Source organism: Sarcophilus harrisii, chromosome 2 (genome assembly GCF_902635505.1).
Source record: "Sarcophilus harrisii chromosome 2, mSarHar1.11, whole genome shotgun sequence".
Lineage (NCBI taxonomy): Eukaryota > Metazoa > Chordata > Mammalia > Dasyuromorphia > Dasyuridae > Sarcophilus > Sarcophilus harrisii.
Genome location: NC_045427.1, coordinates 554,805,322 through 554,823,670, shown reverse-complemented (window position 1 = coordinate 554,823,670; position 18,349 = coordinate 554,805,322). Strand labels below are relative to the sequence as shown.

Sequence of the window (18,349 nt, the reverse complement as noted above, 5' to 3'; positions counted from 1 at the left end):
GAAGAAGATATTGCCATCACAAAAAATAATTTACAGAATGTCTGTTGTGGGCTACAGGGAGTCAGATTGTGTTCAAACCTTCGAAAAATAAAAGGCCAGTGGAGAGTAATACAAAGCTTTAGAGACTTTGGAGGGAAATGGAAATGTGATGAGAGATTTGGCTGTGGTCTCAGCTCTGCTACTAATGACTTTGTGTGACCGTGAGCAAGCCATTTAATGTTCCAAGCCTAGTTGTGAACTATGAATCTGTGAACTCGGCTTGGACTATAAGACCTCTAAGGTCTTTGCTGGCACTAACATTCTGTGTCAGTTGGTCAGGCCCAGCAGATGTAACAGCTACAATAGGAGTGATATTTTAAAAGGCATGAGTTGTTTTAATTGTTCTTTCAAAAAATTGAAATAATTTCAAGACCTTTCAATCCTTCCATAGACCTTCTTCAATCTCCACTGTCAATTTTCTTTTCTTCCTATTTGAAAGCAAAATGTATGGCCAAGATATGTCCAGCAGTGTACAGAAATAGCAAAGCTGATATATTTATCAGTAGGAGAGGGTTATAGGACTTCAGAGACTCTTGTGTTCATTTGAAGAGTTAAAACTTCCTAGAGAAGATTCTGATCACCAAGCATCGATGACCAACAATTGCCAGTGAGACCAGATTTGGATTTTGTAAGATAACTAACAGTTATTTCAAGGTAAAATTGGACTAATTGGCTTAGGGTTAGGTAACTGAGTTTTGAGTCTTGGTTCTCTGGTATGTGTTTTCCTACCTATAAAATGGAAGGGGAATGGAAACAGGCAAATGTAACGATATGGCCTGAATGATTCTTAAGGTCCCTTCCACTTCTAAATCCAATGAAATAATGGCTTTGGGAGGGAAATCCATCATATAAGTTTTAATTGGCCATTGGGAACATGTCCCTGAGCATGATCAAAATCGCTATTCCTGGTTCAGGTAAATCATGAGGAAGCCTTGGAGCTTGTGTCTGGTCATGTGAGATTTAAGTAGTTCAGCCTATTTTGAGATGATGAAAAAACCCCTTTTCACAGTAGAACTAGAAGTGTTGATGGCTTCATGGATGACAAAAGAGAGCTTTTGACCCCTTTTTCTCTTCTGTCTGCCAATTGCATTGGAACTCTTTGGACTATTTCTCATAGGAAGAAGAGGAAGGACAGATTTCCTAGAATTCAGACTCCTTGTCTCTATGCAGCTAGGTAAGCCTGAGTCCAGAACTGGGCTACCTCTTTGTCAGTTCTTTCTTGAAGTTAGAGGAAGTGGTATCTCTCCTTGAGTAGGAGATAATCAAGTTCAGAAATTACCCAATGAGTTAGAGATCTATAGATTCTGTTAGTTGGGGGGAATCCTTAACAAGTGCTCCATCACTTTTATAGGACAATCAGGGACAAGAGATGGCCCGTCTGGCTGATTTACCAGCAAATTGTTTTGTTAGTGCAAAGCTGAGTTGAAATATAAAAGGCCTAATTACATGTTCTACAAACTATTTTATGCTATGACAAAGTTAAGTACCAGTCTCCCAGAATATTATAACCATAGTTATGTTAATTGAATCTTGTTCAAGTTATTCAAATAATGTGAAATGCATGTCTTTTATGTTTAGTATACCACTTTTGTGTATAGAAATAAATAGCTCTCCCATAGCTAAGGCTAGCTAGCTGATACAATGGATAGAATTGTTGGCCTTAGAATAAGGAAGGCCTGAGATAAAAATCTTGCCTAACTACTAGCTATGTGGCTCTAGGCAGATCATTTAACCTCTCAATCTCAGTTTCTTCATCTGTAAAATGGGGATGACAACACCCCCCCAAAGTTGTTGTAAAGATCAAATATTTGTAAAGTGCTTTGTAAATTTTAAAATACTATATAAAGCTTGTGATTATCATCATTATTACCTGATTTTTTTGGTACATTGAATCTTTTTCTGCCTTCCCTTTTGGAGGGAAATTTTGAATATGTCATAAGCTAAGCTATAAATAACTTGTTTCTGCTGTACCAGGGTAACAAGTTGAATGAGCTTAAGAATGTAAGAAAAGAGGGACCAACCCCTTTCAGGAAAGGCAGGTTCCTCTAGGACAGAATCTGCCTGATCTGGAGAAGAGGAGCCCCTTAATAGGGAAGTAGAGGGCACAGATCCTCAGGCTAATCATAGCTATAATTATAAATTAGCAGGTAAGTTCCTAAAATGAAAGAATGTTTTTCCTTTTTCTGTTTCCTCAGCACTTTAATAGAATCTGTTAAATTGGGGGAAAGGCAGGGTTGGACTGATGAGCCTGCTGGTTCTAAATCTCTGATCCTAAAACTTAGATGACCCTTAAAGTCCTAGTCTGCTTAAAGTACTCAGAAAGTATTCTGCTCCTAAGAAAAGCACTTTCATTTTAGAAGAAAGAAGGATGGATTTCTTTTGGCCAATGAGAATGAGAATCATTAAGCTATTTCTTTTTAAACTTCCCATATGAAAGAATCATTATCATCCAAAAACATTTGCTGAGCTTCCACGCAGGTGGTGTACTGCTACAGGGCTATGCTGTTATCAAATAACAAGGCGAGATAGATCTGGTCCTTGAGAAGTGAACATTTAAGTGCAAGAAATAAGACTTATCAGGCATCCAAATATAGATCCTTACATAGAGCAATGCTCAGGGCATTTGTGTGGGCTCAAAGGTCCCATCACAGGAGTAGAGAAAATAGAAATTGTTCAGGAAAGACATTGTATTGTTAGAGGGCTAGTAGCATGGGGTTGATCCCACTCTGGATCAGGAAAAGCTTTCTGAAGAATGAGAATTGTCTAAGCTTAATGAACAAGCACCTTCAGAGTAGCTCATTAGGATGACTGAAAGGTATGAGGGGGGAAAAAGCAGGAAACCTATAAAATTGATTTTAAAAAAAACCCTGAGCTTCGAGCATGGGTTCACCGGGTGTATTTTCCAGTTAAAGCTCTTTCCTAATTATTAGCAAGTCCTTAAGGCAGTATAGTAGCTAGTGGAAAGTAGACTAGTCTGAGAGGAAGTTAGGGTAATGTAATGTTAAGGCAGTATAGTAAGTAGCGATGAGTGTACTGAGTCTGAGAGGAAATTCATATACTACATTAAATTAAAGAAGCAGGAAGTTATGGGTTTGAATCCTGTCTCAGCTACTTACTAGATCATATGACCGTGGGCAAATCATTTAATGAGAACCAAGTTTCTTCATGTGTAAAATGGTGATTAATCATAATAGCTGCCTCACAAGATTTTTATGAGGATCATATGAAATAAAGTATATTGCATAAGATGCTTTGCAAATCTTCTAATTCTAGGTAAATGTACCTTAGTTCAAAGATTGACTTTCCTTCTTAATACATGTCTGACATTAGACAAATCACTTCCCCTATATGGATCTCAGTTTATAACCTACAGAATACAGATGTTATATTAGATGATTTCTAAGGCCTTTTTCTTCCATAAATTTTATGAGCCTAAAAGGTCTAAGTTGAACACCTGTAATATCCAGTGGGATCCAGCAGAGGTCTCTATGCCCTAATAATTAGGCTTGTAGGTCAGTGTTAATGAGGTCTAGTGGCTTTTTTTTTTTTAAGAGAAATATTCCGAATTCTCTAAAGATTGTAAAGACAGTGATTGCATCAGCCACAATTAATTTTTCTTAATTCCCCAATTACAAGATGTTTGGGGATGTGGCTTTTGGATCAGCAGGCAGCTGTGAGATGTTTGGTTCCTTTTATGGAGCAGTTTACTTTGAAACCATATATCAAGAACTGAAGTCAGCAGTTGTCATGACAAACCTAGGTATATGAATCATCAAGTTTCTGAATAGTGCCCTTTTTATTTTCCAACAGGTAAGACGAAATATGTGTGTGTTATAACAGAGAGCTCTAAAAAAGGGATTTACCTAATTTCCCAGAATACACCAGACTTCTCCAGCTAATGTCACAGGGAACTTTGTGAGATTGTGATTTGCCCTTTCTGGATGATGAGGTACATGAAGGTAGTGGACAGGAGAGAGAGAGGAATAGGAACCATGACAGGTTCCTCATATGTGAAATCAGAAGACTGAACTGAAGGTTTCTTCCAGACTAATATGTGGGAAAAAAAAAAAAAAGGGATTGTGAAGAGAGGGCTCCACCAGGAGAAGAGACAAATTACTTTCTTTAAATATGTGAAAAGCTGTTATTTGGAAGAAGTGGGGTTGTGGAAGAAGTGAGGGAGTTGTAGAGCTGTCCAAAGATCAAATGGCCTTGCTTGTAAATGTGGGATTTCCCAGAAGGGGCTGGGGTAAATGAAGAATAACATCCTTTCCAACTCTGGTTGTACAATGGGTCACAGTAACCCGAGCCTTCAGTTTAATAGACAGGCTCTTCTGCCATACTCAAACCCTAACTGAGGACTTAGTTCCAAGAGACCCTAACTGACCTGGGGCCTATGGCTCTGCTCTAAATGTTGTACAATTAATAGAAATGTTATTAGATTGGTCATTTTAATTATTTCCCCAAATCTGGAGCAGGGAGCTCTGTTCACTCAATTTCATCAGTAGTTCAGGCTGTGAGAATAGAACAGATAAGGGATATGGTAACATTCCCTCTGTAGCTGGGTTCAGAGTAACAAGGCAATTTTCTCTACTTTGACTAATTATAAAGAATTTCTTAGACATTTAAATCAATATCATGTGCCTGAGTGTAAAGTAAATGCTGTAATGAACAAATTCAAATGTTATTAGAATTAGAAGCTTTAATTCGTTTAAAATAAACATAGCTTACTTTCTCTTAATTCTGTGCCATCAGGCAATGCTTTTATCCTAATGATCTCTAATCTTTACTTCCCATAATTCAGCAGGACACAGGGAACATTTGGGATTCTCATGGTTATTACCATCAGAGAGGCAATGTGATACAAAAGAAAGAATGCCGCTAGATGATTTTGGTTCAAATATTGTCTCTGATGCTCTTAGCTATATGACCATGGACAATTTAACATTTCTGAGTCTGTCTTCTCATCTGAAAAATGGGGATGTTAAAACTTGCTGTGTTGCTTAAAGTTCCCTATAAATGTAACTTGCTATTATGATTTCTTAGTTCTCCATGGTTCATAAGATCACAAATTTAGAGTTGAAAGGACCTTAGAAGTCAGTGGGTCCAATTCACTTTTTTAACAGTTGAGGTGTGCTTGCCAGAGTGATACAGCTAATAAGTGTCCAAAATAGAAACTGAGTCCGGTCTTCTTAAATCCAGGTCCAATACTTTCTACACTATACTGCCCCTGAATCATCATCATGACAGGGAAAAGACCTTAGTTTCTCAAAGGCAATGCCAACAGAGCACAAGCTCTGGCAGGTCACAGCAAGCTGGAAAGGCTTTGAATATTGGTCTGATGATGTTTGTTGTCCAAAAACTAGCCTAGGTAAGTTTGGACAGGCTCACTGCCAGGCTGGCTATGAGAAGAGGGTTTTTTTTTTTTTTTTTTTTTGTTTTTTTTTTTTGGCTTCATCAACCCTTCACAACCATTTAATGAAGGGGTTGTAATCTGCATCTGTGAAGAAGCTAATCACACCAATGAAACTACAAATCATTGAAGCAATAAGTTGCTCTTATTATTACCAGTGGCACAGCAGAAAAATATATAGAATTAAATCCAAAATTAATATTATTAATACTGTAAAATCATCAGGTCAAGTTATGTGTAATGTGCTGAGTTTGTTAAAGCCAAATAACAGAAATATATATAATATTACTTGATTCTTGCCTTTCTAAGTCTACCCTTCCTAGGATACCATAGTTGTTCCTGCTTATATGAAAGTAAAATGTTTAGATTAAGTATGGAATGTTGATCCAGAAAACTTAAATGACAAGTCCCACTTGGTGATACAAAGAGATAGAACTAGGAGCAGAATTTTTCCAGTGGGAAATTCAAATCATATTTATAACAAATTTTACCCAACCAACAAGAAAGCTCCTTCTAGAAAAGGCTACCATGTTCCCACTTATTAATCCCTCTTCTGCAAGGGAAAAATTGCTTCCTGACTCTAAGGTCCTTTTCTCATTATGGAGCCCCTAAGCAATCTTGCTGTAGGACTGGATTAAGTGGCCCCTCCTTCTGTCTGGGAACTCTAAGGCTGATTCTATGTTGTACAAACCAATGTTTTTGTCTAAATGTAGCTTTGTAATGGAACCCTGAGGGAAAAGGAAGAACTGTTTCTTTTATTAGTTTGAATGCATTAGTCAAGCTCTTGGCTTTCACTTCCTGCAGTAGCTCACTTAAATTGTTTCCTTGATTTTTTTCAATGAAATCAGGATGTTTCCTAATATAGCCAGTCTTGCCTTTAGGTTGGGATTTGAGTTCTGGTTTAAGATGCTTATGGAAATTGAAATGTCTGAAGGAATTGAATAATCAAGTAGAATGTAAGCTCCATAAGGGCAGGAAGTACTTTTTTTTTTTTTGTCTGCCAGAGACAGAATGATATGATAAGAGAACCTGTTTTTATGTGGATCAGGACCTCTTAGGTTTCAGTGAGATCTGTGAAAAATATATTGGCTTTGTGAGCATGAGCATAGTTAGTGCCATACATAAATTGCAGAACAATCGCCAATCTGCAGTATTAGAGGGAGTTTTCCCTTCTTCCTAAGAATTCCCAACACAGATGAAATAATAGGTCCAGACCTCCCCACTCCCCCCCCCCCAAATTTCCCAATACCTAATATAGTACCTGACACATACCCAGCACAATACTGATTAAATTGAATGTAGAGGTTAAGTACTTATCATTAAGATCGTAACCACTGAGTTCATTGGACAGAAGAGTCCAGGGCAGCAGGCTGGTTTGTCAATAGGTACCAGTATCTCTCCTGGGCCACCCCAAGATATATAATCTATAATAATTTAATCAATTTGGAGCTAGGAGAGGTATTAGAGGTTATCTAGTCTAACTCACTCATTTTAAAGATGAATAAAATAAGGCCCAACGTCACACCAATAGTACACTACATAGTCTAAATTTAATCCTAGATCCTCAGGCTCTGAATTGAGAACTCTTTCTACCTCACCATTCACACACTCCATCCTTTGACACCTTCCTAGAGTAGTGGCAAAGGAACCTAATCTCAGATTTCTAGTAAGATTTTGTTAAGGAATCTCTTTGTTTATTTCTTCTTCATTCAATTTTCCACACTTGAGAGGAATTACATTTTTTTTAGAATTTCAGTACTGATATGAAAACACTTTTGAAATCTGGTTTATTAATATTGTAGTATAGAGTTATTATTATAAGTGAAATATAAATATTTCAAATATTTGATTATTTACAATGATACATTTATTTTCAGGATTGCTCAACTATATTTTGCAGAGGAAAAGAGGCAATCTGCACAGCATCTGTTGGAAGGAGGTTGTATGTAAGTAATTCTTTTCTTACTTAGCTATGGAATCGGCCTGAAATTGTATTTAGCTAGTGCCTTTTAGGTGTGTAATCATCACTGTCAGTAGAAAAAACATATTCTCATAAAGCAGAAATCTCAGAAAATTTCCTGCATGGATAGTAACTCAGTAACTATCTCTTCTATAGACTTATTTGATACTAACTTTTCTAAGACAGAATGGTATTTGTTTTCAGAAGGTTTAGAAGCAGTTCTGTGCCAATAGTTATCTTTCAAGTGTTAGCATTTACACCTTAAAAATTGACAAGCTATACAACTCAGGGTATGATTTGTTGTTTATTGATTATCTAGACTGATAGTCTCAAGCTCAAGTAGAAAAGGGCAATAAACTAAACCATACCTAAGGATTCCTACTGGCTGAATATTGATTTGCATTTAAAACAAATTATTATCTACATCTTATTGGTCACACAAGAGAGTGTTAAGGACACTTCTGCATGTCTGACACCTCTGCTCTAGATTTAAGAAAATGTTAAGGAAAATATTAACCCTACAAATGAAATTTTAACATGGTTCTTGGGTATATTTGAAAAGCTGATTGTTAAACATTTACCAGCACATTGCTATTTAGAAGATAATCTCTACAATGCTTTTCCTATTTTGTTTTGTGAAAAAATGATGGATATTATGCTTTAAAAAATCACAAAGGTGTTTTACTCCTAACAAATTGCTTTATCTTTCTGGGCCTCAGTTTTCTCCACTAAGTGACATGTAACATTGCTTCTAGCTCTAAATTCTTTGTTCATGAGAACAAAATTAGTTCTTTTATAACCATATTTTGAGAGTCTGAGCTGAGTAGGGCCTTTGAAAAAGGAAATATAATAGACTCCTTTCTGTATATCTTATTTCCAGAGCAACATCTTCCATATGTGACCTTTGAATTAGGGCATTTGGGTGGCTAAACAGAAACTCAACATCCAGTAAGGTGTTCAGTCATTGTCCAGTCAACATCTTGTCATTGTCCTCATTGACTTGCCAAAGCTAATTTCATTCTGGAGGGAAAAAAAAAAAAATTCAGGGATTTCTCTGTTCTCTTTCTCTGGAACTTAAAGATTTGGTTCCCTCCCTTTCCTCCCATACTTATATCCCTCCGGATCTGTGGAAGACAGGATTTGTTCTCTGCCTAAGACTTTGGAAAACATAATGGAGAAATAGGGTCAAAATCATCTGATTCATCTAAGTTCTTATATAGGGCCAGGCACTTTGTTAAGTTTTGGGGAAACCAAGAAAGATAAAAATAGTCCCTGCTTTCAAGGAGATCACATTGTAAAGAGAAAGACATACATGTAAATAACTTGGTAGATACAAGAAATATAGAGAGTCATCTTACATCAGAAGGTATCAATCAGCAGCTGGGAAAAACAAGAAAGATCACCTACAAGTAGAATCTGAGCTAAAATCTTGAAGAATAACAGGGAAATGAGTTTAAAATGAGGAAGAATAGTGCTTTAGGCATGGGAATCAGACAGGGCAAAGGAATAGAGATGGAGATGTTATGTTCAGTATGAAGAAGAGCAAGTAGGATTGAACTGGAGAGAATAGTTTAAAGAAATAAATCAAATTACATAAAGAATAAGAAGATGAGAAAATTACAAGACTATGGGGACAACAGAAGACTAGAAGGATAGGAAGGGGCCAAGTTGTAAAGGACTTTAAATGCCAGATGACTTTACACTTGATCTTGGAGATAATAGGAAGCCATGGGAGTTTATTGAGTAGGTAGGTGCTGCCATGGTCAGACATGTACTTTATGAAAATCACTTTGGCAATTGAGTGGGTAGATTGGAGTAGGGAGAGACTTGAGGTAGAGAGATCAACTGAAAAGCTACTATAAAAATCTAGGAGAAAGGTGATTAGGACTTGAACTGGGCTGGTGACTGTGGAACTGGGGAGAATGGAGCTAGATGGGAGATAGGTTGTGGAGGTAGAAAGGACAAGTCTTCACCTCTGAGCCTTCTGTAGAGCAACAAACTGGACTATTCCTGTGGGGGCGATGGGAGCATAGCATGTCTTTGGAATTTTTAGAACTGGGGATGACCTGGAAACCAGTCTCTTCTGGCTGAGCAGTGCTGTTGGGGGTGTATGTCTTGGAATGCCTCAGGGCTAGACTGATCTCATCCTGACTACTGAATTGGTCTTGGGAAAACAGTCAATTAAATGTTGTTTGACAGGTTTGTTCTTTGACATATTAAAGCTGCCAAAATTCTTTAGAGTTACATTTAGGGCCAACATTTATTTACTCTTGACCCCCCCTTTTTTTTTAACTTCTCCAAATCTTGAGGTGTGTGGCCAGTATGTCCCCTAAGGGGGGACATAAAATGGGAATCAAAAATTCCTTAACTTGAATTCACAATTCATATCAGCTTTTATCAACTTAGTGAAATGAAAGCTCCCTGGGGACAGGAATCATTTCATTTTTGTCTTTGTGTCTCTAGTACTTACACTTGTACACAGTGTTTGATAATTATTTACTAGATTTAATCAACTCTTTGGAAGCTCTGCTCTGAATGGAATAGCTATGTTAGTTCACGTAGAGTGGGAATTATTTTTTGCTTTGTAAGCAGTATGGCCAGAGAGGATAATGTGATCTTGTAGTCCTTTCCAGTGACAAGCATTTAGAGCATTTCAGATAGCGATCTGACTTCCTTTTTCTAAAATTGGGGTAAGTGACTTGCCCAGGGTCACACAGCTAGGAAGTGCTAAGTGTCCGAGGCCAGATTTGAACAGGTTCTCCTGACTTCATGACTGGTGCCCTATCCATTGTGCCACCTAGCTGCCCCTTTTTAAAGATTTTTTTGAGAAGAAAGAAATGTGCTAGAATCAGCTCTAATGGGCTTGCCAGAATAGATTGTTATATTTTCAGTTTGAGGATTTATGCCTTATAGATCAGCAAAGCTTCAATGATTGTTTTGTTGGTTATGTAGGTTTTATAAGAAAGTGATAGAGAAAATTTCAATAATGCATTCTTCCTTCACCTGGTTGCTAAATAATTATTAACACACCATTGCTTTTAAAAACTTTCCAGACTCGTCTCCCCTCCTCTCCTCTCCCCTCCCCTTTCTTCTCCTTTCCTCCCTCCCTCCCCTCCCTCTCTTTCCCTCTCCTTCCCTTCCTCCTTCTCTCTCTCTCTCTCTCTCTCTCTCTCTCTCTCTCTCACACACACACACACACACACTTTGTTTTTGGTTAAAACTGAATCAATAACAAACAAATTATTTGATTTCTATTAGACTTCATTTTTCATTAATATGGTTGTTCACATTTATACAGTACTTTAAGTTTTCTAAAACACCTGACATATGTTATTATCTCATTTGATCCACACAACAATCCTACAGAGTAGGATTTTTAGCCCCATTTTACAAATGGAAAAATTGAGATGAAAGAAAAAAGTTAAGTGACATCCAGGGTCATATAGCTGGCAAGTTTCTGAGGCAGGATTCAAACTCAGGTTTTCTTGATTATAAGTGTTGGCACTCAATAGATTAATTTTCTCACCTAGAGGCATAAAATGGAGGGAAAGAGGTAGCTAAATATTTCAAATTGCTTTTCCAGATTTTAAATTCTATTATTCTAAATATCTTTTGAAAAATTTCTCTATACAAAACCCAAACCACTGTGATAATTTGAAATTTCTAAGATTCCATTCAACTATAAACATGTACTTTTATAGTGGGACTGTTGTAAAAGTGATAGGTGAATTCTACCCTTGCTTCTTTCTACCTAGTAGTTTATTGCTTCTAGCAGTATACTTTTCAAACATCAAATCTAAACATTAAGCACTTTCTGTTTTAAGAGCACTGTGCTGGAGTGAGGGGTGGGGTGCATGAGGGGTTAAGGCTTACAGGTCTGGGTTGCTTGATAACCCACAGATAATATCATTATAATAAAATTACATAAAAGCATTCAAGTGGTGCAAAGTGAACTTGTCCAGATAATGATGCTCTCCCAGTACAGATTCCCATTGCATAGGAGAATTTGCAGTATGTCAGGTGAGAAATTGAGTACAGTTGCCTCAGAGAGAGAGAATACGGAAAATTTAAATGAAGCAGAGGAGAGAGAAAGAAAAATGGGAAGCAAAACCAGTAGAGTCTTACCATGGGTTGCTTCTAACTCTTCACAATATTATCAAGAATTTTCTATATTCATGATGCTGTTAGATTCAGCACTGGTTATCTCCTTCTGCTACTAATAGGAGTTCTTTTATATCATGCTGATATTAGACTTTTGGACAGTGATATGACAGGATTATGTAAAAAATGAGTTTTTATCCCCTTCCATTCAGGACCCTGGGGGATTTTAGCAATCTGGTGACAATTCTGTGCCAGGTATCAATCTGTTAGCATTTGTCCACTAGGCAAATCATTACATCTTTTCTGTTCCATTGTTTGCACTGCTGAGCTAAGAAATGTTTAGAGTCTGGATATATGAAAGGACACCCACCTGGGACTCAGGGAAAGATAGGGTAGTTTGGGGAATTGCATGTTAAGAATGTTGGCAGCTTGAATCATACATAGATTTAATTCCTTGATATGTATTTTACATTTTACTTTATATAAATATTCTTGGTATTACTAGGATGTCTCAGGATTAATGTTGGGTGGGTGGGCGGGTGGGAGGATAGGGGAGCAGTATAGATAAATGGAGTCAGTGATCAGTGGTTTAATAAGTGATAAACTTGAACAGATTGTGAGAACCTGAATTGACATTTGAAAACTACCAAAATGCCATGCAAGATTCAATGGAAAAGGTCATTACTGATAGAACAATCAAGTAAAGCTTCCTGGAGGAGATGGTATTTGAATTTGACTTTAAATTATGAGTTGGGATTTGACAAAGGGAAAAAGAGAGGCCTTTCCAAATATGAGCAGTTTGAGCTACAGCTTAGAAAGAACAAAAATGCCGAACTATTCTAAAGGTCCACAACAAGAATATTGCATTTATATACTGATTTAAGATTTGCTTAATGCTTTATATACATTATCTCATTTGACCCTCATAACAAAGTTTTGAGGTAGATGCTGTTTTGATCCCTATCTTAGAGATGGAGAACTGAGAGTCAAGAAAGTTAATGACTAATTTATTGAAAGTTCCATCACTAGTGACTGAGGGAAGGATTCAGGCAGAGAATTTCTAATTTGTTTAGAGGGGATTAATATAAGAGAGGGCTTAGAAAAAAAGAACATGCTGCCAAATCCTGGTGAATCTTAAACCAGGCAAAGCCTTTTGAATTTTATCTGTCAATAAGGAAACATTGAAGTTTTTTATTTTATTTTTTTTTGGTGAGGCAATTGGGGTTAAGTGACTTTCTCAGGGTCACACAGCTAGATCTAGATGTTAAGTGTCTGAGATTAGATTTGAACTCAGATGCACCTAAAAGGGCTGGAGTTCTATCCACTGTGCCACCTAGCTGCCCCAGCATTGAAGATTTTGATCATCAGAGTAACATGACCAAATCTAAATACTGAGAAGATTAATATAGGAGCAGAATGAAGAATGGATTAGAGATGGAAAGTGGAAGGAAGAAAATTTGTAAGAAAACTTTCTACTACATGGTAATAATGGACCTATTTTAGGATGTTTATAGTGAGAACAGAGAGATGGAGAGGGATCAAGAGGTGTTATAGAGATGGAATTAAAAACAGTCAGTCTCTTCTTGGATACAAGAGGTTATATAGACGGGTCAAAGATAATCTCAACTTTTCATTATTGGGATAGTGATCAAATGATGCTAAATGATGTAAATGATGAGAAAAGTTAGAAAAGAGCAGGTTTCAGGGAAAATATGGTAAACTTGCCTTTGAGTATTTTGAATTTGAGGTACTAGTAGAACACCTAGCTGAAGATGCTATATAGCCCTTGGAGGATGTGGTTTTGGACTCAGAAAAATAGAGATGAAGAATGGAGATAAGAAAAAGAAGTCACCTGAATGGTGGTGGCAGTTGAGTGTGTGAAAATGAACAAATTTGTTAAGAAAGAATGTAAAAAAAAACTGATTCTGAGTGAAGTGAGCAGAACCAAGAGAACATTATATAGTATGATGATCAATTATAATAGACTCAATTCTTCTCAGCAATACAATGATCCAAAATAATTCCAAAAGACTCATGATAGAAAATACTGTCCACATCCAGAGAAAGAACTCTGGAGTCTGATTAAAGCATCCATTTTTCACTTTTTCTTTTATTTTTTTTTCATGGTTTTTTCCCTTTTGTTCTGTTTTCTTCTTTCACAACATGACTAAAGTGGAAATATGTTTAACATGATTGCACATATATAACCTCTATCAGAATGCTTGCCATCTTGGGGAGAAGGGAGTGAACAGAGGGAGGGAGGAAAATTTGGAACTCAGAATCTTTAAAAAGTGAATGTTGTGAACTGATGCTAAGTGAAATGAGCAGAACCAGGAGATCATTATACACTTTAACAACAATACTGTATGAGGTTGTATTCTGATGGAAGTGGATTTCTTCGACAAAGAGAAGATCTAACTCAGTTTCAGTTGATCAATGCTGGAAAGAAGCAGCTACACTCAAAGAAAGAACACTGGGAAATGAATGTAAACTGTTTGCATTTTTGTTTTTCTTCACAGGTTATTTTTACCTTCTGAATCCAATTCTCCCTGTGCAACAAGAGAACTGTTCGGTTCTGCACACATATATTGTATCTAGGATATACTGTGATATATTTAACATGTATAGGACTGCTTGCCATCTGGGGGAGGGGGTGGAGGGAGGGAGGAGAAAAGTAGGAACAGAAGTGAGTGTAAGGGATAATGTAAAAAATTATCCAGGCATGGGTTCTGTCAATAAAAAGTTATAATTATTAAATTAAAAAAAAGACAAGTTCAAAAAAAAGTGAATGTTGAAAATGATCTTTACATGTAGTTGGAAAAAAATAAAATGCTATTTATAGAAAAAAGTTATCTTAAAAAAAAGAATGTATATATATATATATATATATATATATATATATATATATATATACAGAGAGAGAGAGAGAGAGAGAGAGAGAGAGAGGATAACCAAAGACAAAGATTCTTAGTTAACACCTATATAAAGAGGTAAAGAGATGAATGAAGAGCCAGTGGAGATAGACAATGGAGAGACTGCAGAATTGGAAGAAGAATCAGGAAAATATTATGCTTCTAAAATCAAGGAACAAAAAGCATATTTAGTAGGATGAAGTAGGTCAATGTTGACCAGATTTTAACTTTATGCAGTGATATAAGATTTGCTTACCCATAACAACCCTATAGTAATGCTTGTATTAATTTTTCCATTTCATTGAAAAAAACATGTCTCAGATTCAGTGACTTGCCTGTGGTTACATAGCTCATTAATGTTGGAGCCAAGAATCCATGTCTCCCATTTAAATACAGCAAACTTTACTCTAGATATTAAAAACTTTGTCAGATGGCTCAGAGAAGTCAAGAAAGATGAACCTTCTTAGCCTAATAAGGCCCATGGAATTGATGATTAAGAAGTCATTGATTTGACATAGCAGTTTCAGGAGAGCAGCATAGTCAAAAGCTATAGTGTAAGAATTTGATGATAGAATTGAAAGTGATATATCAGAGGCATTAGTTGTAGAGTTTAGCAGTTTTGACTCCAAGCAGCATTATTAAATACTAATAAATTATATTGAAATAAGTGTGGCTTATCAGAACAAACATATCATTTGTTGTGTCCTCCCCTGACTAAATTGAGCAGTACACTACTGTCATCTGTTTTCCCATAACCCCTCCAACATTTATCGCTTTCCTATTTTGTCATCTTTGGTAGTCTAATAGGTATGAATGGAACTCTGAATTGATTTGTTTGCATTTTTATTAGCAATTTCAAGCATTTTTTCTTGTAGTTGTTGATAATTTGGATTTCTTTCAGTGAAAAGCATCTATTCATTAATCTTTTGGGAATGGCTTAATAATTTTCTTAAGTACTTTGGAGATGAGATCTATATCGGAGAAACTTTCTGCAATTTTTTTTCTTTGCTGCCTGTGTTTTCATTTAAACATTTTACATTAAATTCATTTTTGCAAAATAATTTTTAATTTTACATAGGATCCATTTTACTTTATGTGATCCTATCACTTCTTTAATCATGAATTCCAGCCCTATTTAATGATCTCAAAGGGAATTTTTTACTTGACCTTATAATTTGAGTATGATAAACTTCTAAGTCATATATATATGTGTTATCTTGTTATATTGTGTGATGTTCTGTACCTAGTTTCTATCAGATTTCCTTCAGTTTTTTCACAGTTTTTATCAAATAGTGAATCCTTCTCTTAGTAACTGGAATCTTTGAGTTTACTGAATGTTATGCTTCCTTATGTTGTGTACCTTAACTGTTCCATTGACCGACTAATTTGTTTCAACCAGTGCAAAATGATTTTATTTATTTATTTATTTTTGGACTGAGGCGATTGGGGTTAATTACTTCCCCAGGGTCACACAGCTAGGAAGTGTTAAGTGTCTGAGACCAGATTCGAATTCAGGTCCTCCTGACTGCAGTACTCTATCCACTTCACCAACTAGCTGCCCTGCCAAATGATTTTTAACAATTATTGCTTAATATTCAAGTTGAAATCTGGTACTGATAGTTCCCCTTTATTTCCTGCCTTTTTTAAAATCATTACCATTGAGATTCCTGATTTTTTGTTTCTCTGTTTTAATCTCATTCTTTATTCTTGGCCTATACAATATTCTTTTGGGAATTTGGCACAGCAATTAATAAGCAAATTTCTATAAATAGTATTGTCTTTTAAAAATTCTATTGTCTTGACCTACCCATGTGCAACAACTATTTCTCTATTTAAGTCCATCTTTATTTCTACAAACTTGGATTCATATAGTCGCTGAATGTCTTGTCAGATATATTCCTGAATATCATATAGCTTCTGTAGTTATTTTGGATGGAATAAAAATTCAGTTACTGAATCACACTAGCAAAGAGGAATGGGGAAAATACAATTCATCCATCATTTTATTACCAAAAAAGCATTTTAATGCACTGATTTGAATGGGTAGATCTGTATTAATAATATCATTTCCAATAATATATGGGGAATATATATTGGAAAAAATGTGTTAAATGCACAGGATTTAAAGGAGATACATTTGACTTTTTAAATCATTGTATTGCTAAGATATATGCTCTGTAAAAAATTCAAATCACGTAAAAATGAAATAAAAATAAAACTTACAGTTCAACCTATGGAAATTAAAACATTTTATCTTCATACACACATACACATTCATACAAACATTTTAGCAGTAAAAAGGAAGAAAACGAGGAAGATGGAATAGAAGTTGGGTGAAACAGAAGGGTCAAGGAAAAGTAGAAAGGAAGGCTTAAAACTTATTGGAAACATCCCAAGATGTTTGGAATTAGAGGAGAAGCCAGTGCTAAGAGAGATGAGAGGAAGTATATGTGGGGAAGAGTGAGGGCAGGGGAAGATGAGGTAGAGAATAGTGACTTCTAGAGAAGAGAAGCAGAATAAGAATCTTAGTGAGGAATAGAGATAATTTCTTTTCTTTTTCTATGATAGTATAGAGAAGGAGGGATCTAATGAGGTTTCTCAAACATTGTGAGAAATGTAAGATGGGAGGAAAGGGAGCTTATGTCAGAAAACCTAAGTGTTCATTCAGAAGACAGAATGAAAAGGGGTATGGGATGAAAAGGAGTAAAATATTTTTAAAAGCCACTGTGGGAGGAAAAGAGATGCTTAGAAGGATGATGGAGCAGTAGTGAGCACAATCAGTATGTGTAAAAATGAACGTGTTTTTGTAATTTTGTCTAATAGTGCTGAAAACTTAGGTTGTGATGGTTGTTCTCAGGAATGAGAAATAGCAGTCTGAGCATGATAGAGGAGCAAGAGATTCTCAAGTAGTAACTAAAGACACTTTAAGTACCCAACTATCACCTCAAAATTGAATATGGAGGCAAAGGAAGGCAGAATGGGAAAGACAAACCTTAGTCTCTTAAGAATAGAGATAAGGAAAGAGACCGGAGGTCACTCCAAAAAGTGAGGAGAAGTAGGTTTCATATGAGTGAGAGTAGGCTAACTGAAAGAATAAGAGGTTAGTAATAGAGTGGTCTTTACAAGTTCCAGATCATGGAGATCATTTGATTCTATAAGAGGAGAAGGTCAAAGCAAAGGTCTCATTGGTGTAAAAATATGGGAATAGTATAAGAAGACTGTGAGCCAGGTGTTAGGCATTGAGAATGTGGGGAAGTGACTCAAAGGCTTGTAAATGGCAATCACAAAGATGAGGAATGGTTGGCAGAAACAGATACTATGCTTAGATCCACATCGTCTCCATAGTTTCCTTTCTGGATGTAGATGGCATTTTCTATCCCAAGTTTATTGGAATTGTCTTTGGTCACAGTACTGCTGAGAAGAGCTAAGTCTATCATAACTGATCATCATATAATCTTGATGTAATTGTATACAATGTTCTCTAGGTTCTGCTTTCTCCATTCAGCATCAGTGCATGCGACTCTTTCCATGCTTTTCTGAAATCAACCTGCTCATCATCTTATTCCATTACATTCCTATGCCACAACTTATTTAGTCATTCCTCAATCAATAGATATCATCCAGTTTTTAATTCCTTACTACAAAAAAACTACTACAAATATGTTTTGCACATGTGGATCCTTTTCCTTCTTTTATGATCTCTTTGGAACACAGGCCCAGTAGAGACACTGCTGGATCAAAGAGCATACACAGTTTGATAGCCCTTGCTCTAAAATTGCTTTAAAGAATGGCTGGATCAGTTCACACCCCCACCAACAATGCATTAGTGTCCCAGTTTTCCCACCTCCCTTCCAACATTTATCATTATCGAAAATTGGTGTCTTAATATTTGCTATGGTTAACTTTTCAATAAAATTGAAAATTTTG

The 18,349-nt window shown here is 36.1% G+C and overlaps 1 long non-coding RNA gene across 3 annotated transcripts in view; it reads left to right on the top strand.

Moving 5' to 3' along the window:
• The first annotated feature begins 264 nt into the window (after positions 1-264).
• LOC116421877 overlaps positions 265-18,349 on the top strand; it is a 126,361-nt gene continuing 108,276 nt past the window's right edge. Inside the window, exons 1-2 of one of the 3 annotated variants that reach the window (XR_004232461.1) lie at positions 265-693; positions 7,327-7,395. This is a non-coding gene — a long non-coding RNA (uncharacterized LOC116421877). The remainder of the gene's footprint in view (positions 694-7,326; positions 7,396-18,349) is intronic. The other 2 variants (XR_004232460.1, XR_004232462.1) reach the window with 2 other exon arrangements.